Source organism: Mauremys reevesii, linkage group 20 (genome assembly GCF_016161935.1).
Source record: "Mauremys reevesii isolate NIE-2019 linkage group 20, ASM1616193v1, whole genome shotgun sequence".
Taxonomy (NCBI): domain Eukaryota; kingdom Metazoa; phylum Chordata; order Testudines; family Geoemydidae; genus Mauremys; species Mauremys reevesii.
The window spans coordinates 19,949,816-19,974,441 of NC_052642.1; the positions used below are offsets into that span (position 1 = coordinate 19,949,816).

Genomic DNA, 24,626 nt, shown 5'->3' on the forward strand with positions numbered 1-24,626 from the left:
AATTTGGTAGGGCCCTACTAAAGGGAGCACTGTTCTGAAGTATGTCCCTGTGTAGTGACTGGTTCACATAGTGTATAACAGCCTACTACTGCTACCCACTGATACTAACTCTATTAGCCAAAGTGGGAGAGATGTATGCTTTAGTGCTAAAAGGCCCGAGTTCAAGTCCTACTGATGACCTCTTAGGGAGAGACATCAGTATCTCAGGGCATTGATGATACTGAAGTCTTTATATCTTCATCCGTCCAGTACAGCATAGCCACCATTAGCCTCTGGGGAAATCCTGTTGTTCAAAGAAAAAGCAGCAGGGGTCATGGAGTATAATGCTATGTTTTCCTGAGCCAGTCTTTAGAAGGGTTCTATAAGTACACCTATTCTCCTACTGCTCTGTTCCCGTAGGGTCAGTATAAGTTTATAGTCCTAAACATCTTAATACAGGCATTGATTAGTTGCCTGCCATCTTTGGGAAAGAACCAGAACATAATAGCAGATTGCAGAGCTAGCCAGTTAGTTCTCTGACCCGTGAAACACCCACCTACCTGACCTAGCTAGTGTCCAGTCTTGTAGCAGTCTCCTTGCTGCTTTTACCTTATGTATGTGGAAAAGTCAGAGAATTTCAGCCCCACCCTCCAAGGTCTCCAAGACTGTCTCCTCACTCTGGGGTTGAATATCTCATGGCAAAAGACTAAGGTCCAGAACCTTGGAGCTGGGCCACCAGAACCCCTGGTTCAGGTGGGGGTGGGTACCACGGAGAGCACTGATGAGTTCATCTACCTACGCTGCAAGCACAGTTCAAATGGTTGCAGCAAACCAGATGTTCTTTGACGAATAGGTCTCGTTGCCTCCTGCATGAAAATTTGTGTCTTGCTTATGGATGCAAAAATGTCTCTGCGCTAAGACAAAGTTCAGCATCTATCACACCTGTGTACTACCTGCATTTTTTGTATGGGTCAGAAACCTCTTACAGGCAGACTTGAAGAGGCTAGAGATATTCCATATGTGGTCAGTGCCAAATCCTGAGCACAAAGTGGTTTGACTTTGTGCAAAATGTTACAATTATATTGAAAAGCGGTGTTGCATTCTCTTCGGCCATGTTGCCAGGATGGATATAAATAGTCCAGCACACTGTGCTCTCAAACTCTCCTTTGAGACTCTACCTGCCACCACCCACGGGGCCGCCCCTGAGATTCGTGGATTTGCAGGATTGAACCAGATCTGGGAACTTCATTACACAATGCTTGATGCAATGCCATCAATCACAGTCACTTTGGCTGGTGCAATGGTCCTTAGTAGACTATGCATGTTTGGTGATCATATGTAATGCCCGAGAGTCACAGCAAAAACAAATATCAGAAGTGAGACAAAAATCTACTGAGAATCCTCAGCCCTTAGGAGAGTCACATTCCCTGATTCTCCTTTCCCTAAGCCAGTGCAGCTCCACTGAAGCCCATGATTTACAGCAGTGAAAATGAGAGGAGAATTGGGCACACCGTTTTTGGCATTTGTATTTCAGCCCTGATCTAAAGCCCAATGTAATCAACGGGAGTCCTTCCATGGACTTCAATGGGCTTGGGATCAGGCCCTTTGCATGAAAGTGGATAAAAGCACCAATTACACAGTTCTGCTTTGGGATTTTGTTTTATTCAGTAGAATTCTTGAGCCTTGTGGCATTTCTTTGGGATACTGGATAGCACACCAGACATCTAGCATTTTGCTGCATTAGGCCTGATCTGAAGTCCATGAACAAGACTGAGGTCAAAGTTATATATCTTTTCTCCACTTCTTCCTACATCTCGGTCCCCAGGCTATAGAAGGGGCACATTTTGCATCTAAACTCATTCTTTTATTTTTCATTCCTAAATTATTCTCAGAGCTTTTGCCGAAGCCCTGCTGATTGCCCCTTCAACTCACCCACAAGTGGCCTCAGCAGCAGCACTCTAACACCCAAGGAGGACCGGATGGAGGCGCTTTCCCTTAGACAATGCTGTTCCTTCATTGCATAGAGGAGGTTGCAACCAAAAGGTATTTTCCTCCCCTTTCAGTGTCTACTCCCTATACAGAGATCACTCTCCCTGAGCTCCAGAGGCCCAAGGTTATGAGGTTAGGCATAAACACTACTATTAAAACCACCAGTTCCCAAACTCATTCATTTTGTCTATGTTGTTACCTACACTGTATCTTCTTACGGTTTTAGTGAAGGCAGACTCCGTCCTACTAAGATGACTAAGCATTTTCTGCATGGTCTATGGTTATTTTTATTACTGTAGGACCTAGAGGCCACAACTGAGATCACGGGCCCCCAATTGTGCGGTGAGCTGCACAGACCCACAGAAAAAGACAGCCCCCATCCTGCACCCAAAGCACTGACAGTCTAAATAGACAAAACAGACAAAAGGTGGGAGGGAAATCAGAGGCACAGAGAGAAGTGACTTGCTCACACACCAGGACAATCGCAGAGCCAGGAATACAATTCACATCTTCTGATTCCCAGTCCAGTCCACTTGACTGCATTGCCTCCCCTTCTTCCTACTGCTGGGCAGAACACGGGTGAAAGCCAACACAAAAAGGGAGCAGAAATGAATCTGCGTGGATATTTGCTTAAAGCTGTTTTTCAGGTACTTGCCCCAGCTCTACGATAGAGGAACATACACCAGCTTCCACAGTGGAATCTCACACATGAAAGCGTGAGGCCCAAGGGACCTATACAGGATGCCATCTTCAGAGAACCCTAGTCACAGGTAAGTCATTTCCCTTTCCTGTTGCCTGCTTCCATATAAGTGACTCCTGTTTCATATTATCCAGGGTTGCTGGGTCCAGGCTTTGCTGAAACAGTAGGGGTCTTAATAAGGAGATCTGCAACAACATTCTGTTTCCTAAATTTAGATTTCAGTCTTCAGCCAGGGCAAAGAAGCCCTTGTTAAAGCAACAGTAACGCCTTACCTGCCCCAGGAGCTTAAAGGCGTTTATTGAAGACTATCAAAAAAAACCCAACAACCACCCAGGTTCTTTCATAAAAATAAATGTTTAAAAAGCTTTGGGTAATATTTTTACAACAATTTTCCCTGAAAGCTGAGGCCTTTTCCCTCCCCTAAAGCATGAAAATAGTAACACATTCAATTGTACCCATTTTTATGTTAGTTGGTTAAAGAAACACTGTATATAAAGCTGAATTGAAGTTAATTTGCAATTCCCAGCAAGGAAAGGATGGAGCGCAGATTTGACTTGATTAAAAGGGCATAAATAAGTGGCAATAGATGTGATTGCCATCTACAGGGTTATTACAATCTCACCTTAATAGGAACTCTCTCTATATATAAAATGTAGAGAGCCTAATTCCTGTTAGGGTGAGACTGTAATAACTGTAGGGATTGCAATCACATCTATTGCCACTTCTCTTGGTCTTGCTGCTCAGCAATTTATGCCCCTTAGCCAAGTCAAATCTGCCTTCACTATAATGGTTACATATCGAGCCAACATGCATCTCCCTCATCAGAGTTCTACACTAAAAAAAGGACTACCCATTTTTTAACCAGTCTGCTTTAAATGTGCTTTTAATACCAACAGTGACCAGAGAGGTAAGCAAATATTTTTATAAGAAGGAAGATGTATTGTGTTTACATCTAATGCCATTTGCTAAGTAACTGACTGGAATCAAGTTCCACCCTACCTAATATTTACCCAGCTGGGGGACAAGGTTCAGTGGTGTTTATCAATGCATGATTAAGTTGTAGCTCAAGAAAATAGTGTGACCCAGTGGACAAATCATGTGAGTGTGACTCAGGAGACCTGGGTTCTATTTCTGGCTCTACCACTGGAATGCCTGGTGACCTTGGACAAGTCATGTTGCTCCGTGCCTCAGTTTCTCCATCTATAAAATGGGTATAACTAACCTCTTTTGGGAAGTGTTTGGAGATCTACAGATGAAAAGCACTACATGAAGGCCAGGTATTATAATATTCTCATGTACCTGGGCTCAATTCTGCCCTCACATACATGGGTATAGAACTATATATGTGTAAGCGAGGGAAGAAATGGGCAAGGTGGGAGCTGGAAGACGATGCAAGTTATACCAGAACAAAAACTCCTTTTACATTCAGACTCACTTTTGAATTTTACTCAAAATATCTATATTCCAGAAACATACGGGTACCCTCACTTATGCAGATGAAATCAATGGGAGTTGCACCTTTGTAGAGTTCCCAGCTTTCGTGACTTTACTGAGTCTCCCCCCCCCCGCCGCCCTTTAGTGTTATGCTTAATGGTCCAGCTCCTAGAGTCATATGATTAAATGAAACCAGAATTTCTCACCTAAAGAACTAAAGTAAGTCTTTAGTCCTCATGGTTGTGAAAGAAAGCTTGAAAACATGACCCAAGTACACCCAGAAAGCAAATACAAAGAACAAACAGTATTTTTTAAAGTCAATATCATTTAAGTGGTTGAAACTCATGATTTTTGAGCACTTGGAGCCGGCAATAATTCCTCAGTGAGAAGGCAGAAGTAAGGCCTGGGAGTTAGACATATTTATTGCATATTGTTTTCATTAAGCTACAAGCTCTTCAGGGTGGGGTATGACTCTTATTGTACTATGGTAACAGTGCGTATCAGCTGGATTTTTAGAGAAAGAGAAAGAGAGAAAGTGTGTGTGTGTTATTGCATCAGGGTAGCAGTGTGCATCACTTTGATTTAATCACTTTAATCAAAGTGATCCACACTGCCACCATAATAGACACTCCCCCCCCCCCATACCTACACAGCACATATGTGGTAGTGATACCCCTGTGATAAACTGAATTTATCCTGCATTTTTTACCACTTCACCTACACTCCACTTACTAGTCTGTCTCCACAGGGACATAGTCAACCCTGAGCAGCTTAAACCCAGCTACCATGCATTTTATTTTTAAATTAATACCTACGAGAAAAAAATCCCTTCTTTTCTTCTCCCAGCTGTGAAATCCCCTCCCAAAAATGACACTTGTCTAAAACACAGGACAAGCCCTATTTGGTCCTGAACCAGTGACAGAAGGATGAGAAAATTGCTCTCCAATTATGCTTAAACTGAAATTTCTCTTTAAAAAATGATTATTTATCTTTAGTAGTATGATAATTTTTTTCTTTGCAGACTTCCCTGATGGGCTTTCTATGATTCAATGGTTCATCTGGGCTCAGAAACCTCAGAAAAAAGGAAAACAAGTTGGGAGAGAAAGAAGCTTTTTACCCTCTGTGGCAGTATGTAATCCTGCCTAATACAGCACAAGAGCCCAAGTTCAGCAAAGCATTTAATCAAGGGCCTGCTCAAGCTGCCACTGGACTCAGTGGAAAAGCTCCCGTTAGTTGAACAGAAGCAGGATCAGACCCAAAGTGCTTAAATCCATTTCTTGGAGCCGATATTGTCTTTTTGTTCTGTGTTTGTACAGCACCTAGCACAATGGGGTCCTCATCTATGACTGGGGCTCCTAGTAGTGCTAATACAATACAAACAATAAATCACCATACTAATAATGTTCTGCGAAGTCCTTGGCCACATATTTAACTTTAAGCACTTGCCTAGAGTTGAGCATGTGCTCAAGCATGTTTCTGAATAGGCTTGGACTGCTGAATTAGGGGCAAGATGCAGTGCAGAAACAACACAAGGAAAATATTGAATACTATCAGCGATGTGAGTGAAAGAGCCTATTGCCCTATGCGTAATTGCACCAACCCCTCTGACAGGGTCTTCACCCCACCACTGTCAGTTCAGATTATACATATTTAATACATGGTGCTCAATATGCTCTCTATCTGTGTTTAGAACAAAGTCTAAATGTTCCCACCAAGTGAACTTAATCAAGTTGTTTACCAAGGAGTACATGCTAATACATTGCTCACTGCTGCCTATTGGCAGTATATGACCAGCCTGCAGCTTTACTTAGGGATTCTAGTGACGTAGATAAACTCAGAGAGAAGATAGAAGCCGGGGGGAGGGGGGGGGGGAAAGAAGGGAATCACAGCCAGACATAATGTATACACTCCTAAGGTTTAAAATGCCATAAACCATCATGCTTTGTATAAGCAATAAAGCTCGTCAGATTGTGTTTCTTATAACAAAACACCACCTTGAAGCATGATGCAGGCATTCCTGGGTAACAAACTGCAAGCTTTCACTGAGACTCACCGGTCCAAATGTTTGCAGACTACTCGCCCAGTAAGTCTCTTGCTGACCACCCCTTCATAACACACTGCAGTAGTACACTGGAGCCCCACATTTAGCCTTGTTTTCCTCCAGTTTCTGGCTTCAGCACCTGTAAACAGTCTGCTTCTTACAGCTAAAAGTTCTCCTTTAGCTCAAGAGGAAGAGGTGTGTGTTTTTGGTGTAAAAGCTCCCACTTCAATCTCAGCTGATGAGTGTGGCATCAAAAGAACACCGCTACTGTTTGTTACATTCAGCTTCTGTAAAACATAGGAAGGGGACCAGTAAGACTATGCTACAAAATGCCTTCTTATGGGAGAGGATGCATATTTGCAGTAGGTTTAATTACTCGTGGATTAGATACTTAGGATCCCAGTCAGAATGTACATTAAATAGTCTCAGGATCATCTTCCATTTTTTCCAGCCATTTTTAGCATGCACAGGTGAATATGAATGAATGCACCGTGGGCTCTGTTGACTTAACATTAGATGCAGTCTCTTTAATCACGGATGTCAATGCAACAGAGCAATTATACTGTATGGAGAAAGGTCACCATTCAGATTGGACATTTGCAACTAAAAATCAGATCCTGGCTCAATTTCCTTTGGTGAACCAGGAAAACAATGTCCTTAATCTAAATAACTTCCCTGAACCGTTGACACAGATGAGTCAAATCCACCCACTGTTGCACAGCAGATTTTGATACTATTAGCATTTAATGGAGCCATGTAATGCCTCTGCTCCTCAGTCTGGGAATAGGCCTGATGTTTTGTTTACTTTGGCTCCTAAATTGGAAGAGATTCATGGAATATGGATTCAATGGAATAACTTCCATTGACTAAGGGGGTTTGTGCAGCAAAATCCTCTGCAAAATCTTTGAAAATTTAGGAATAAATGATGTTTGTTATTAATTTGTTCAAGGATGTCACTGGGCATCAACATATTTACCAAAGCACTTTAATTTTAACAGAGTCCGTTCTAACAGAAACAAGCTATTGACGCCAAATTTATTTAGCTCTGCAATCTTGGAGCCTCTAGCTCCAAATCCCAGAATTTAATAGCAAGAGTAGAAGTCTACTCTTTGTACAGACAACAGGCTGCTAGTTTGTTCCTATACCTAACAATTTATAAAACCTACCATCCAGAAAATGTTTCTAGCTCTTTGTGCAAATTGCATGCTTTGAAAATATTCCCTCCATCCCCTCATTAAAAGCTCAGAAGGTTGAAGTTTGTTGAAAGCATCTTTGATTTTCTCAGATGTTATTTGTGGCTTTATTGCAACAGGCTTGTTACCTCTCTGAAATTGATGGACTGTATCATTGTGACAGACAGGGCAGCTGGAGCCTTCTGATCCCTGCAGCATTCATTCCTTATAAGGCATTAATTGCATCATTACACATTATTTAAAATGGTGCCATGAGGTTCCCCTCCCACCCCCACTTAAATTCAGGCTCTAGAGCAAGTGGAGTCAGAAAAGCTAAAAGATCAAGATGTACAGCAATTCTGAGCCCTTTACCAACATAGTCTGAATCAAAGAGGAGAAAGCTGGGATGACATTGGTAAATTTCACACAACCACAAGTGTATATAGTACACGGTCTGAAATTGACATTTAAGCAACAGAAGGTGTCCAGATACCTACTTTAATTGTCACACTATAATCCAGTATTTCCTAACTGGGAGAGGGGTGGAACAGACACAGACTGGCCCTGTGGTGGTCAGGGCAAAGAATGGGCAGTGGCAGAATTTCAAGAGCGCCACTCAATACGCTGCCACGGCTACAGGTAAAGTAGCAGTTAGCACCTTGAAAACCACCTACAATCCTGTTCCCTAATGCAGCCAGCTCAGATCTGGAGCCTGCTCACACTTCTCTCCTCTGCTCAGCTGTCAGAGGTTTTAACGCATGGCCCTCGAGTAGCATGTTCCCTTCTGATGTGCGTGTAGTGGTAGAGGGACGACATTTCTTATGGCAGCTAGCTGCTAGATCTCTAGCTGCACCTGCTGTTTTGGCAGTCCGGTTGTGCACAATGCCTCAGGAGACCAGGTGTATGCTGCACTGTGTACTGGGAAGGGGAGCAATAGGTCAGCTAACAGGTATGTTTAGCAATTTTAAATTGCTAGCTATACTTCTTCCTTCCACTTGAATTTTCTTCTGTGGTTTTCCTCAAGCTGAGTTTCTGCTTCACGTGAAACCTAAGTTCCTCAATCTTGAGGTGATCTGAGTGGCACCATTACAGCCCTCCTAGGCACCATAAAGACTACAGACCTGTAGCCAGAATTTTGTACACTGATGTTACTATGCATTGCACAGGAAAAAGATTACCTGAAAACTTGGGAAGGAGCATTTTTATGGTTCAAAATGCAGATAGTTCTGCTGTGAAACTAGCAAAGATCATATCAACCCCCCCCCACCACCGCCACAGAATGTAGTGGGCCCATCCCCCTTTTACCCCGTATCAGAAAGGAATGAACTGATTTAATTCCAAGTTGTATGTACCTAGTTTAATCACAGAATGGGAATGTCGTCTACTTGTCAGAGCAAGGGACTAGGCGTTAGGGCTCCTAGATTTTATTCCTCACTCTGCAGCTGCCCTTTAGCAGGTCACTTCTCTCTGTGCCTTAGTTTCCAATGGTCTTAATAAATACCTTCTTTCTAAGGACTTAACTTTAACACCCATTAAGCACTTTGATGAAACAGCTCCCACAGACACAAGGTATCATCATCAAGGTAACTGATTTATACACCTCCTCTAAACAGCAGAGAATATAAAAGCACTGACAAATCAGTATAACCACTAGCTGAAGAGTAAAACTGTAATGAACTGGCCTGTGTTATGTAGCACTGCCCTCTACTGGATGGAATCAGAACAGTTCAACTGAATGCCATAGCCCCTCTACTACTGACAGGTAAAGGAGAGTCTCCTGCAGCACAAGTGGTAAGAGCCAGTCCTTTTGGAGCATGATGATCCATGCTCTATCCTTGCTCTTGCCAAGAAATTCTGAGTGACCATGGAGTCCAGCTAAGAAAAAACTCTGATGTCCACAAGGTCACAGCAATGTTGCAACATCTTGGCATGAAAACTGAGCCAGGTGAGATATCAGGTATTGTATTAGCGGTTCTGTTTGAGGAAAGAATACACGTCAAGATGAAGAGCAGTTTCCTCAACTGAATCAGAGTACAGCTTTATAAACTGTGGCAATTCTTAGGCCACTTACATCCATTTGCATTTGGAGAGAAAAAAGCTCAAGAATACCTTCCTAAAATATGAACTCATGTAAGAGGTTTCCTTTAAGGAAAAAGATATTAGAATGCTTCTTCATCCTGCAGCCAGATCATTAAAAGGTAGTCACTGTGACGGCTACTATTTCCTGCACCAAATTGATTTTGCCTAAGGAAAGGATCCTCATCTCAGTCTTGAAAATTCCTTTTTCTGAAGCTGTGTTAGCTGTCGGAGCTCTGAGTAGGAACCTGGCTATGGAGACAGACTTTCAACAGCAGGATAGATACTTGGGTTCCACCTGTCTCTTAATGAAAGGGGAACCAATCTAGCTCAGTATTCCCAATCCTAACCTGAGAAAACATTAGCTCCCGGTTGGAAACTTCCTTTCACAATTAAACTCTAAGGAAGAAGCAGCCACACGGTACAGAATATGTGGTTATTGGGAATGTAAACATTTAGTTTGACAGCTATTTCTGTGCATTGCATTTGATAATGATGGGCCTGATACTCATTTACAGTATAGCCTCTTTACACTGCTTTGGGAGCAAAGAGAGATCTTAATGAATACATTACATTTACATCTACTTCAAGGGCCCTTTTACTCTGCCAAAGAGTGTGAAGGGCTTTAGTGTAAGTGAGAATCAGGCCCAATTTTTTTGTCAGAAAGGATAGTTTAGAACCGTGGTTCTCAAACTAGGGCTGCCGCTTGTTCAGAGAAAGCCCCTGGCAGGCCAGGCCGGCCAGTTTACCTGCCGTGTCCGCAGATTCAGCCGATAGTGGCTCCCACTGGCTGTGGTTCGCAGCTCCAGGCCAACAGGGACCGCAGGAAGCGTCACAGGCCAAAGGACATGCTGGCCGCCCTTCCTGCAGTCCCCATTGGCCTGGAGCGGTGAACCGTGGCCAGTGGGAGCCGCTATTGGCTGAACCTGTGGACACGGCAGGTAAACAAACCGGCCTGGCCCACCGGGGCTTTCCCTGGACAAGTGGTGGCCCTAGTTTGAGAACCACTGATTTAGAAGACTTTACTGCATCTGGTTTCCCTTGTAACAGACAAAGCCTTGTCTTGAGTCTAGAATGCAAACTTTCACTGAAATCCTCTGTGGTTATATTAATACTTTACTCTTCTAAAACACCTTCTGTGCCTGTGAGGCAGAGATGTATTATCCTCAGAGGGAAACTGAGGCACAGAGTGGTGAAGTGACTTGCCCAAGGTCATAGACTGAGACTGCAGCAAAGATAGGATTAGAACCTAGGTCTGCTGACATGCCTGCCCATGCGCTAACCACCACACTATGCTGCCTCAATTATTAACGTCATCCACTTCCCTTACACGAATCTACAGAGGGCCTGGTTCTCCTTTGCCCTGCAGCGGTCACTTACACCAGTGCAAAGGCTAGTGAGTGTAAGACACTATCTTTCTGATCTGGAAGCATTTTATACTAATTTTGTACAGGTGTCACTGAGTAGACAAGGTGCAGGGCGATGGAAAAATCAGCTCAACAGTCACCATGCCCTACACTCACCCCAAAGCCCCATCCTGTGACCAAAATCGCTTGCAAACAATTATGAAAACTTAGTTTTAAATGTTATCTTTTTCATGTTTCCTCAGATATAACACTCGTCAAGAACACAGTGAAATAACATTAATTTGCAGGTTTACCACAGCGAATATAATAGCATGGACTCCATTGTGTCTTGCGCTGGGGCTGCTTGACTTCTTCTTTGATCTCAGGAATAGTTTCCCTCCTATCATTTTCAGGCTCTATGCACAATGCTGTAAAGTGTAGAGTGCAAGCACCTTGGAAGGGGCGAGGGAGAATGTTTATTTTCTAAGGGCATTTAAAAAGAAACTTGGCAAGTTTCTGTTGTCTGCCTGTCTTTTGGTTTTGGAAAACTCGGGGCCTAATCCTCCTAAGTGGAAGATGGTTTGTTGAAGGCCTTTTCCTTACTGGTCACCTCAGGTGCATAAGGACTGTACGTGGGAATAAGAATCTGTAGAATCAGGCTTCTCCATACACAGCCTAAATTTAACTTGACAGTGCAGATCAAGCGGTTGATCAGGGATTAGATGGTCAACTAAGTGTTAACAATTTTGCTTTTGTTTATGCATTATTTCCTTTTAAGGAACATTTAAACTTCTCTCTTCTCCAGGACGGTGCTAACACAAAGGAGGAAAGCAAAGAAACAGAACACTGGGTTAAGCAATTAGGCCCTTATGGTGCAATCTACAAATATAGCCCTGAATGCTAACTCGTAATGGGCAGTAAAATAACTTAGAGGCCAGGGCTGTTGAAACTACTGAATGGTGGGTAGTTATAGCAGATACAATGCATGTGTGGCCCTAGCAATCGCCTTGCCAAGCTGGAGATCATCTTAGCCCTAGTACCACCACCAATGGCCTCACTGTGGAGTCACAGGGAGATGACATTAAAACAGTACAACTCCTGTGGGTGACTTATCATCCTCATAGCTATTCCTCCACATATAGGCTGAAGGGATGACTAGTCTTGACCCCTCCAGAGCCCGCAGCTATAGTCAAAAGATGTTACTATGATGTCAAAGCCCATTTACTAATCCTTCGAGTCATCTGGGCAGGTAGGAATCCCTTTCAATCATATCCCCCACAGTTGCCAGATTCCATTTGCTGCCATAACATTGGTCCAAATCTCCATAATAAATCTGTTAATCAGATTTCACGTGATTAGCTCAAATACATTTTCAGCCTCTGATTCAAAATAGCTTTTCTTGCTAGAAGACAAGTAATATATTAACATAAATGCTTTAATTCTCTACCGGCCACTATTTTACAGCAAGTGTTTTTCTAAAGAATTTAACCTGATCTAGTTCCTGGATTTATTTTAAATTAAGAAAGCAGGATATGGAACACATGCAGTAATTGGCCAAAAGTGAAAATTAATGTCAACTGATTGCACATACAGTAAGTTCTTAGGGGCGCCTTTCCCAGAGGGAGGGGAGGGGATTCTGAGGGCCCAATATCTATGATTAATAGATGGGTCCAAACTAAAGCTCTGGGATCAGAACCATCCCTCATCTTTGGGGAAATTCAGATCCAAACTTCCCAACAAGATCCGACCAAAACCCTGCAACTGAACATTCCTGACTTGGAGGAAATTGGGATCTAGAGTCACACTTTACAACTGGGTTTCAACTCAAGAAATGAGATTAGAGATGTGTGTGCTGCACAGACACATAGCAAATAACCGCCCGGAAAGCATTTTATGGGCCCAGTCCTGTCAGGCACTAAAGAGGGATTTTCAAATATGCTTAAGTGAGTTAGGAACCTTTTCAATGGGAGTTTAAGTCTACAACACCAACAAGAGCAACAACATGCATAATTAGTGGAACCAGTGAGCCACCCGTCCTTTGGTACCTAGGCACAATGGAGCATGCCAGCAGCGATTAAGGGACATCCCATTAGATCTAGGTATTGGTATAGAAGACAAGCTCTTAATTTAGGTACATTACAAAAAATGATCACTGAGCCAATTCAAAGGCAGGCAGCCATTCAGTAATGGTACAGGGAACAGCTGTTTCTCCTCTATCCATCAGGCAAAAGGATTCAGTCTGTATTAATCATTTGTTATAAACAAAATTAGATCAACAGAACAGGATGGTGTTACAGGATCACTGGGCTTGATTCTCCTCTCACATATTCCAGTGAGAAGGAGTAATGCCAGTTAGGACAGTGGTGTAAAACCAATGTAAGTGAAATGAGAATCTGGCTCCTTAATGTCTCTTGCTTTGCTTCGTTGTTTATCTATCAGCAGGAGATCGTTACTGTGTGATAAGATACTGTAAGTGAAATGAAAGGTTACCTATTAGCTCACACACAGTTCATAAGCGTAACACAGGAAGTAGGGCTGGATCAAAATAGGGAAACAACACTCTGTTTCTGAAGAGCAGCAGACTATAGAATTAACATGTAAGCGGCCTGAGAAAACTAGATGATCATTAGGCCACATTCTCAAGCCTGAGGATCTGAGTTAGTCATTCTGACTTAACACAAATAAACTGTGAAACTGACAAGTACACACTGTGTAGGAGGCTTGGACAGTGGGATCCCATTCTTCCTTTGTCACACAGGGGGATTCATTACATGTGTAACCATCATTAGCATCAGTGTACATTACTGAGATGAAACTCCAGTACATCAGTGAGATAACAGAGCACAGTCTACAAGGATACTACATGGAGAGGCTGTACCGGGGTGCTGGAATAATTTGTATAGTGGGGTGCTGAGAATCATTGAACCAAACTGTAAACCCTGCATAGGAAGGAAACCACTTCAAGCCAGGGGGTTTGGCAGCACCTCCAGCAACCCTAGTTCCAGCACCATGGCTGTACAGCAGGATCCTTGGAGTCTTCAGCCAACTCCTGTTTATTCATTAAGCACTGAAAGAAAGGCCAAAAGGGGAAGTCAGGTTCATAGGGTGTTTTAGTCATGAGTGTAAGTGCTGTGTGTGAGGCAGTTATGGTGAAATCAGTAACTATATCATTGCTGGCTCAGTAATAGTTCTGGAGCCTTCGGCCGTGGTAATTCTATCAACAACAGAGACGTTACACGGAAGACAGAACTAGCTTATCTGACTACCAAAGTCGATGTCTATTAGTCTTCCCAACACCACGCAGAGACTCGCAATCATACATTTTTAAAAGGTCAAATACATTTTCCTGCACGGCGATGCACATAAAAGATCAAACATGATTCAAATTGCCTGATTTCACCCATCCCATCCCTGGCAGCTACATGGATTTCTTAATTCAAATACATTGTACGCTGTACTGGAAGAGCAAACACACACCAAGAAAATTCAAAAGAAAAGTTACCACCAAGAATCTAGGCACATTCTCACTCTGGTTATATTACATTATCATACCATCAAAACGTAGTTTTTGTAATCCTACTCATCCAGTCCCGGAGGTGCTTAATAATAACCACTTCTAAAACTTCACACGTTTACCTCCCGTGTTTGCCTGTGTGACAGTTTTGTACCAAATCTGAGGGCATCATAAGGTTTCTGTGCTATTAAATAAGTGTACTGGGTGTGAATATTCATTTGATCCACAGCCCAGTGAAGTCAGTGAAAGGACTCGCATTGAGTTCAGTGGGTCTGGACCAGGAACTTCTTGCACTGTTTATCAGTGTTAATCACGCTCATTCAATAGCAATAAAGCCACTGGAAGAGCGCAGGGTCATGGGAGAAATGTCTCCAAGTCAGCAGTGCTGGTCTCTGCCTCACATGTGTCTGTCAGTGGGAGGCCATCATGCTAGGACAGCACTCTGCTGACGTTGTGCGCTAATCATCGCTGAAGATAATATAAATCTTAGTATAATGGTAAATTGACCCCAGTGCTGCTTGAGCCTAGCATACCCAGACCTAATAAGCCTTGTTCACTCCCCCCTTTCAGCCATCTTTCATGCTGCAATAACAAAACAAAAAGGAAACTCTGATTCACAGTTAATTAGCGGAGCCTTGTCTCTTGGTGACAGATGCTGGTTCTATCACTCCAAGTGCTCCTTCTTTAGATGCATTAGGATTAAGCAGACACTATGCAAACTTGTTACTTGAGCCAGACTGCGTGGATATACTTTCACTGGGCCATCTACTTGATTGCTGATGTGTAGAATGAAAAATATAATAAATGTCTCCGCTCCTGTATCCTTGCCAAAGACTAATGGAGGAACAAGCAGTGGACTCAATCAATCCTGAAGGCTTGCAACATTTGTGGGAAAGCGTGTGTGTGTATACACATGTGCGCACACACACACACACACACACACACAGAAAATAACTATGTTGAGATTGAGAGTAACTATCAGTAATTTAAGGGTGAAACACATTACAAGGATATTGGATTATTCCAAAGCCAAACATTATAAACCCAAGAAATTCAGAGTTGAGATTATATTTAAAAGAAATCCAAACATGTTAAGGTATGGAAATATATCCAAAAAAATAAGGACAGCCTAATTTCTTTAAATGTAACCTAAGCACAAGATTTTATGCACAATGAGTTTTAACTATAGTACATGGGAAGTTTGAAGAGTGTGCCTCATTTTGTTATTAAGATAACTCTAGATAAAGAAAAAAGACTGACACAGATGTTCAATTTCTTAAAGGATCCAGTTTATAATTAATTTTAAGTAAAACTAATTAACCAATTTTCAGAAAATAATTCTGTGCCCACAGAGTAAAAACTGTAAATTTGGAGAAGATATGGTGCATTTTTTAGTAAAAAAACCCAAACAAACAAACAAACAAAACCCCACAACAAAAGAGGCTGAATCCCTTCAGTTAAAAACAGAACTCAAACTTAACTATGGAGTCTCAACCGGTGACTCCATAATACACACACACACACAAAATGGCCCCCATTATCTAGAACCATAAATGCAGTGCAGCTGGTGTGTCCCCATACACTGAGGACTGGTGGATTTGATGTCATGATGATTCACTGAGGAAAAAAATTGTAGGTCCTACATAAACAATAGCTACTGTTGACGAAAACCCCCAAAGAACTATGGCCCAGAGACACAAAGGTATGTTCTCCATCAGATCAAAATAGTTGCAATTTTGGCCCTAAACTACTTGAGAGTGGACCTCTATAATTTCAGATTAAAATAGCAAGATACCTCATCTCGGTATATACTACTGGTCACCAATAAATATAAATAAATGTTAAGAAGAAGACATCCCTGATGTTTATTTCACAGATCGTGGGCGCTGAGCCAGAATGTTATGGCTGTTCGTTTCTGCAATGCTTAACATATGAGATTCTTTTCTTAATAGCCCCATTATATAACATTATCCATGTCCCCAATACATTAGAAAGAGAATCATTTGAAGTAACACAATATAAAAGTCATTTGTAGCACAGGAACAGTCACTGATACAAGAGAAAATTAATTGGCCATGCAATCTGGGGATCTGGGAATCAAAGCTTTTTTACTGACTCTGCAGCCATCAAAACAGCAGCAAGTACAACTTAAATCTCTCCTCTGCTAGAGCTGCTAACTGCTTGTTTTCACGCACCTCCCACATGGAAAGCTTTTCCAACCCCTATAGGGGAAGCGGGTCAGGAGTTTTTGGAAGCCAAGGGAAGCAAAGCACCTTAGCAAGTGGAGACACCGAAGAGTAAGGTGAATCCAGACAATTTTTACCAGATTGCATGCTGAAGAATATTACTCCCTCCACTGCTGAAGTCACTGGCCTGTGTTATGCTGGAGGTCAGATCAGATGGTCTCTTCAGGCCTATGAACATTGAAAAGAATGACAATCCTGACTCTTTGGTTTCTAGGTCAATGATTTCAACCAGGGCCGTCCCTAGACAAGTTGGGGCACCAAATTTCCTGGTGCCCTATGCAGCTGCGTAGTTTGCGTATGGGTAAGGACAGCCCTGATTTCAACATCCCAGCTTCTCAAAACAAAATCCTAAACTCTAGTGAAGTAAAACACAGAAGTGGCAAACCCATGCACCCTAAAACTGAGAGAGAGAGAGAGAGAGAGAGATTTCTATCACTCATTTGCACAGCATGACAGTGCCATTTACTAGCATATGTTAACATACTGTCTAGATAGGAATTCACAGCTTGAAAAGCCTAACCATCAGGGCTTAAAAATGCACAATCCAAACTTAAATTACATGTTCATAAGTTATGGAGGAGGAATATTGGCTTCCAGATCAGATCAACTTACTAATATTTGCATAAATACGACCATTGTACATATACAGGGTGCTTTACAGAGAAAATGAGGCACAAGATCAGATTCTGACATCAGGGTCACCAGTGTAAATCCAAGAGTACCTCAATGAGATTTACACTGGAGTCCCCAAGATGAGAATCTGGTCCATAGTTCCTACTTGAAGGATCATATAATCTAGATGAATATCTTTTACGGATAGAAGGGACTACTGGGAGTGTCTAGTCTGACTTCCTGAATAACACAGGCCAGAGACTTTTACTCAATAACTTGTGGATGAACTAAAGCACACCTCTTAGTAAGACATGCAATCTCATGATGGAGAATCCACCGCATCCCTTGGTAAATTGTTCCAGTAGTTGATTACCTTTCCTGATAAAGATTTATGCCTTCTAGGCTCCAAATCCTGCATCAGGATCTCCTAGTATGCACTCCTGGGCCTGTGCTGAGTTACATAGACTTCAGTATCAAAGCTTAGCTATGTTAGGGCCATTATTAGGAAGGCAGCAGCTCCTCCACAGATTCTCTTAAAGAGTGAAGTGAAGATGTTATTTGAACAGTAGTATCATTCTGGAAAAGGCTCCTTCCAAAGGTAAAACAACATTAAAAAATTGCCTTGAGAATTACTAGTCTAGTACATGGAAAGAATATCTGGCACCATTGTTTCGATGAAGGCTTCAGAGGAAGGTGATTGTTGGGGAAAAAAAAACAGTACCCATCTGATGAGCACTATCAATGCTTCCCCTGGAAAGTCAATAATTTTTATAGTCTTCAGCAGCCAGAGGCCTTAGTAATTCTCATCTGTACCTGTATTCCCAGCAGTTAAATAGCACTATGACTTTCCATCAGTGATAATTTGGTGTATATTAATAAGTTGAATAGTCATGCATAAAAGCACCTTATCCTTCAATTAAAATGTACATTTACTTAATACAGTGTTCAATACCTTGCCTTCCGAGCATGAATTCTAATTACATGAATTCTGTACATCAGGAATAAAAGCACCGTCAGTTGGGCCGTGGTATTATTCTTTCTGTGTAATGACTCTCCTTCTCCAGTACTAGACATTACAAACCAGCTGGTATCTTCCAGCTAATGATTTCAAAGTGCTTCCATCCAAAGGCTCCATACATGCCTCACACATCAAGGAATTAACCTTCACAAAGACCCTTTGTGGTGAGGCAGCATCACTAGCCCCATTTTAAGAGACAGGGAAAACGGAGAGGTGAAGTAACTTGCTCCAGGTCCCACAGTAAATCTGTAGCAGAGGCTAGACTAGAACTTGGATCTTCCAATAACAAGTTGTAGACTTGAGCGTCCAGACCATGCCCTCACTGGTGGGTACACTTTGCCTTCTACTTAAAGCCTCATAAAACCAGCACAATTATGGGAAAATCTCCTTTCACATGGATAAGAAAACACCCATTTGAGTTTAACAAGCAAACACAGAGTTATATAAAAGAGCACTCCTATACTTTCTGTTATTTCTGTAACGTGGCCAAGATTTCTAACAAATTCCTTAGAAAAGGCTGTACACATTTTCCACTAGAAAAAAAGTTAGGCCACTCAAGTTTTAATTTTATTTTGTCAAGCATTTTACTTCCCACAATCAGCAATTCCTTCACAGGGAGAATAAAGCGTCCATTAAAAAACCATTTGCCCTGCAATAGGCTGCTGCAGTCAGAACACAATAGCTTATTTCAGTGATGTTTAATCATAAATAATAGGGCAGATTGGAAAAAAGTGTTGATGGAAAGTTTTCCAATGGAAAATTGGATTTTAGAATAAAGTTTTCACAGCTAGGGAAACTGAGGCAGAAAAAGATTAAGCAATTTCCTCAATGACTGAATGACTCCCAGTGGGAGAGTTGACAATGGAATCCAAACTCCCACCTCCTGTTCTCCAAGCATTAGACCACGCTTTTTCCCCTCACAGAGTCAACAAGCAACATTAACCGAAAGTTGGGGTGGAGGAGATGAGAAGATATGGTTATAAACATCAGTAAAATATTTGCATCTAGCATGCAGTTTCACACCCATGCTTAAATTAAGTTGTGTCCCTTTCATGTTGCATTTTCAAAGCATTCTCCCATGGTCACAAAATCCTTAGGTGTCACCCACCCTCCACCAAATGAAAGAGATGGCTGAAAAGTGGGGGAGGTTGCTGGCAGACTGCCCGGGTCCAAACACTACCTTTCACTGAGAAACTACTACACACAGTTCCCCCCTTTGGGGGCACGTGGAGGGGAAGCGATGTTTAAAGGAGAGCTATGAGCCAATGCAGTGTATGTGAACAGTCCCCCTCTCACACAGCTCCAATTCACTGAATGTAAGAGACATGGGGAGACGTCTCTTCACTAATGTCTCTTTTTGTAAATATTGAATGTTTAATTAATGAGCTTAACCCGAGCGAGCCAGCTGCCTTAAGTGTTGCATTCATCTGCCTGCCCTGATGGCCAGACAGTTAAACACAGAGTTTCCTTGGTGTGCGTTTAGCACATGAGCAGACTAGTTTTTGCTGCAGGAGTTGGGAGCAGTTGGTTGGCCTCCGACTGGGGACTGCTGCTCACGGCATTTTAGAGCTGGGACTCGGCAGAGTAAAGATGAGTTCTACTTGTTTTACCCTGCCAAGTACAAAGCCATTCCCCTTTTCATTGCCTACTCCTACTTTTGCCATTAACCTCTCAAGTGTTATTTTATGCACCAATAACCCAGAGAGCTGTTCAGAGGGGACAAGCCATAAATATCCTCCAGGTCTCTTCCATCATCTCGCCTCCTCCCAACAAACAGCATCTGCTCAGCAGAAAGTGTCAGGAATCATTTCCATCTGTTTCCCTCCCTCCCCATCCCCAAAGCTCCACCCTTCCTTCCCAAGGCTGATCAGCTGTCTCCTTCCCCAAGGAGAGCCCACAACTCTACCAGATTCCTGCTGCATCCGGCTTGGCTCGCTAGGATTCCCCACGGTTTCAATTCACTTGGGGAGGGGTCATACAATTTTTCCCCTCCCCCAACCTTTTGGGGTTTGGTTTTGTGATCGAACCCACAGGAGTCTCAGCAAAACACTTCTGTGGATGTATTTATCCTCTCCCTCTCTGGAAGCATACGCATGGTGCAACACAGTCTCATGGGTAGGGCCACTGAACTGGCAATCAGGAGATCTGGAGTCTATTCCAATAACTGGGGAGGTGGATCTTGGGGAGGTCACTTCATCTCTCACCCTTCGCCTATCTTGTCTACTTAGATCATAAGCTCTTTGGGCAAGGACTGTGTCTTACGGCATATACAGTTCAGAGCACAATGGAGCCCTGAGTGATGGCCAGGTGCTACTGTAATACAAATAAACCTCTGAAGCTTGATCTTGCCTTGTGTAAAATCCCTGTGCAAGCTTTTCCAACACTCTGGCCACAATCTTGGGATGGTAACAAAGCTGAGGGATGTTTGGTCGGGTTTTGGGTTTCAAATTCCTTCCAGCCTCGGCTGCAGCCACATGCCGCATGTACTCACAGGCCAGGTCCAGCTTCCCCTGAGGGCATCTGTCCCGACCAGCTAAATCATCTCTAGGGTGTGGCCATGAGGGATGGTTTTAAATCTAGTATGTAAAATTAGGGATGGGCCAGAACTGCTGAGTTTGGATACACATCCACGAGACCAGCCAAGAAGCGTAGAGCCATATGGGAATGTCACAGAAGTCCCGGGTGGGGACAGGATACAATTGAGTCTGGAGCTTTGCTCTGGGAAATACATGAGTGGCTTGAACCGTGCCAGGCTGGGTGAGCACGGAAACTGTATGATGACAGGAGAACTATTTCCATGTGACCAGAACAGGTGCAGGAAACTGCCTGGTGACCGGGTCAGCCCTGTGTCAGCCCTCAGCCTTTTGAAAGGAGACTCCTTCACTGGGGTCTAGTTTTACGGTCTGTGAGGAAGGATTTTCTTAGGCGCCTCAATGAGATATTTACAGCCACACTTTTTTTTTTTAAATCTGCTTTATTAAAAGCCATCCCACTCCTGAGTCCCTCTCCTGTCACCAGCATTTGCCAAGGGGGCCGAGGTACCCTGATCAGTAAAGACACCATCAAAGCTGCCCACTGACCTAGTGGACATGGGAATTATCCCCGCTGAGCTGCATGGCAAGCTGCCTTGTAAGTTACATACCCTCTGTGCACAAGCCTCTTTCTGCAGGATGTTTATCTAGCTATGCCAGTCAGCGGTGGGAAGAACAGCCCTGCCTGCTATTTATACCTTGAGCTGAAACTTGGGTAAAAATAGCTCTGGCATTTTTTCAGTCTTAAAATTCCATTGTAAAACCTTTTTGTAAGAAAATCTCCCATCTCTGCCTACACATATTCTTCCTTCCCTGGGGAGGAGATAAGAAACACGAGTGGAGGTGAACTGAGACAGCCAAATTCCCATAGCCACAAAACCAGCGTCTGGCCCACCCCAAGCCCTCCATGCTCTCTGTATGACCTGATTAAAAGTCCAGTGAGAGTTAATGAACTCTGACAAAGGGGACAGATGTCAGCTTGCTGCATGGCTCAGAAATCTCCTCCTAAGTTAATGCTATTACATTCTTTGTTTTCCAAGATAGTTTAAAAAAAAAGTGATCAAAGAGAAGGGGCAGTAAGATCAATTGCAAATAGACTTTGTCACCCCAATTGCTGCCCTCCAAATGGGCCTTTCACAAAGCAGATTTCTTTCTCTGTCTTAAGATATCTGGACCTCTGCAGCTACTCCCCTGCCCTCTGAGCCTTTACAAGCCAATTCTATTTGTGAAATGGTCCAGCTGAAGGCTGAAGCCCAACCCACATAGATATCCCCCCCAACCACTCACAGATATCCAGCCCCATAGTGACCGTTGAGGGAGAAAAGAAGAAATCCCACCTGCTTTGTTAACAAACACTATAGAACACAGGACTATAGAAACTAGGAGCTGTTGCCTAGTGGTGTGAACAGAGAGTTGAGAGCCAAGCCTCTTGGAATCTGTTTCTAGCTCTGCTACCAGTTGGTGACACACTGGGTAAATTACAACTGCCCTGTGCCTCAGCTTACCCATCTGTAAAATGGGGACAAAACCAATGCCTACTTTGGGGGTGGGGTAGATTGTCCTGAATGTTTAGAAAACACTTTGAGATCATGGATGGAAGGAGCTAGAGGATGACATAGGATTATGATTATTAATAACTGAGAAACAGTGTTGGAGAGGGAAGAATCAAACTTCTGAAGTCTCAAAACCAGAGACAGGATCAAAGAGTTAGATGTGACTATCCCCCAGCTCCAGGAAAGGTCCGGTCTGGGTCTCAGCATAGCAGCTTGGATCCCTCTCTATTTTAAAGACACGTCAGTGCAAAAGACGACATCCCAGCCTCAGGGCAAGAGCCAGTCCTCACTAGTGGCCTGTGGTTGATGAGCTTGTTCCCAAGCTAGGATTAAAGGCCACAGGCACTGCTATATTTATTGCCTGGGATTGTCATTTTTTTTTTTAAATTGTCATTAGTGGCTGAGAGAGAAGAGCTGCCTTGCTCCTGAGCCCTGTTCCTCTCCGTTACCAGCCTCGTGGTTACTGATAAAAGGTTCCCTCATTCCAAAGGCACCAAAGGAAGGGATTTCTGTTGAGCATCCTCATCGCCATACAGGTGTTACAGCAAGGCTATCAACAAACCAACCCAATTATTCCCTCCTCCAAGGGGAAAAAAAATGAACGTAGAAGCTTCTTCCCCCAACCTCAGTCTCCATCCCCCCACCCCCCCGTTCCTGGACTGTAGGCCAACTTGGCAAGGGCTGCAGCCTCTCGCCAAAGCCCGATCTGTCTCTGTCTGAGTCAGCTTATCTGCACTTCACTATTAATAGACTGCTTCAGCCTGCTGCACTCCCAGTATAATTGCAGTTTAATAATATATCTAATGTGAGAGAGGGAGATAACCTCACTGTACTGCAAATACAGTACAATATTCCCTGCAGCTTGCAGCACGTCTCCCTCCTGGCTCTCCCAGCCTGAGGAACCGGGAGCAGACGGGGAGACTGGTGTAGGTTTCAAGGAGCCCTTGTTCTTAAGCTCCAGGCCTTTGGAGCTTCAGACAGGTAACATAATAGGCATCACAAGCGAAAGGGCTCACTTGTCAACTGTATCTCAAGGCCATTTCTTGGCTCCAGGGCTTTTCCACTCTCACTTAAATGGAATCAAAAGGCTGACACGGGATTTTGGGTTCTCCTGCCTCCTCTCTGGGACTAACTCGCAAGCTGCATCTTTAGGGACCTCTCCTGCTTTTCTGCACCCCTCTAGGCTGCGATGAGAATTGGATCCAGATGCCAGATTGCCAGTTTCATTGTACGTGAGAGCAAATACTGAGCCGCTCATGCTCTCACTACAGGAGAATGGAAAGGACTGAAGAAAGCATGTCTAGGCTTTGCCTAGCCAGGGGCTGCACTGGTAACTTGCCCATAGGCAAGGTACAGCATTTACTTTGCAGACAACAGCTGCTCCTATCTTGAACACAGAGATGCCTCTCTGTCTTGGGGTTCTGTACCGCCACCCATTCCTGTCGTAACCCAGCACCCTCCCAGCATCTGAGCAGCCTACTCTTCACTGGCCATATTAAAGACAAGCATAGCCATCCTGAGAACTCCACGGACCACGAGATTAGCCTCCCCGGGGTCGGATTTTGGGACATTCTAGAAGCTCACGGCTACATTTCCACTGTGAACATCTGCACCACTGGCCAGTACCTAAGTCTTCAGGAAAAGCCAGAGCAACGAGCAACACAGTCTGCCGCAGTTACTGGAAGTTAACAGAGCCCACATTCTTTGCCATCAAATGTTTTGCCTGCACAGCCATAATAATTAGCACTTCCTTGGCAGCCTTCACTGGAAGATCTCAGTGTGTTCTGCAAACAGAAATGAGTTAAACACCAATCTCCTGGGAAATCAGTATCATTGGGGGAAACTAAGGCAGAGACTTTAACTTACATTCCTGTGGTCAGATATTATGTTTAGAGATGAGCTGGGAACAGAACCCAGGTCTCCTGATGCCCAGTCTTCTGTTTAGGCTATCGTTCCTTTCCAACATCAAATACTAAAGCAGCGGGGGGACGAGACTAGCTGTGTGCTATCTACGCTGGAATCTGGTCTTCCTCTCAGGCTGTCAGAGGCACAAGACAGCGACAGCCAGCTAGACTCCCCCCCTCAGCCCCCACCCCGAGATCAGTTCTGTGCAAAACACTCTGGCCAAGATTTTCCACAAGTTATTTTGGGTGCCTGTGATAGGGCAGCTCCTTCCTGGGGCACCCTCCTGCAGCTGACCAGTGCACCTGCCTTATTTCCCCCTTTCTTGGTTGAGTCCCCAGAAATTCCAAGAATAAATAGCCTTTTGAAGGGTTAATTTATTACAAAAAGTCCCACAATTATAAATCAGATTCCCCCAGCACAATCCAAACTGTACATTCTCTCTTTCAAGACCCAATAGTTGATCAACACACCAAGTAGAGCCCACCATCTCTCACTGCGCACCAGCTGCCT

General features: G+C 43.5%; 1 protein-coding gene across 1 annotated transcript in view; it reads right to left on the reverse strand.

Annotated features, from left to right (window-relative positions):
- The window catches only part of DHX40 (DEAH-box helicase 40), an 87,156-nt gene that overhangs the window by 60,852 nt on the left and 1,678 nt on the right, over positions 1-24,626 (reverse strand). The gene's annotated exons all lie outside the window — the stretch shown is intronic.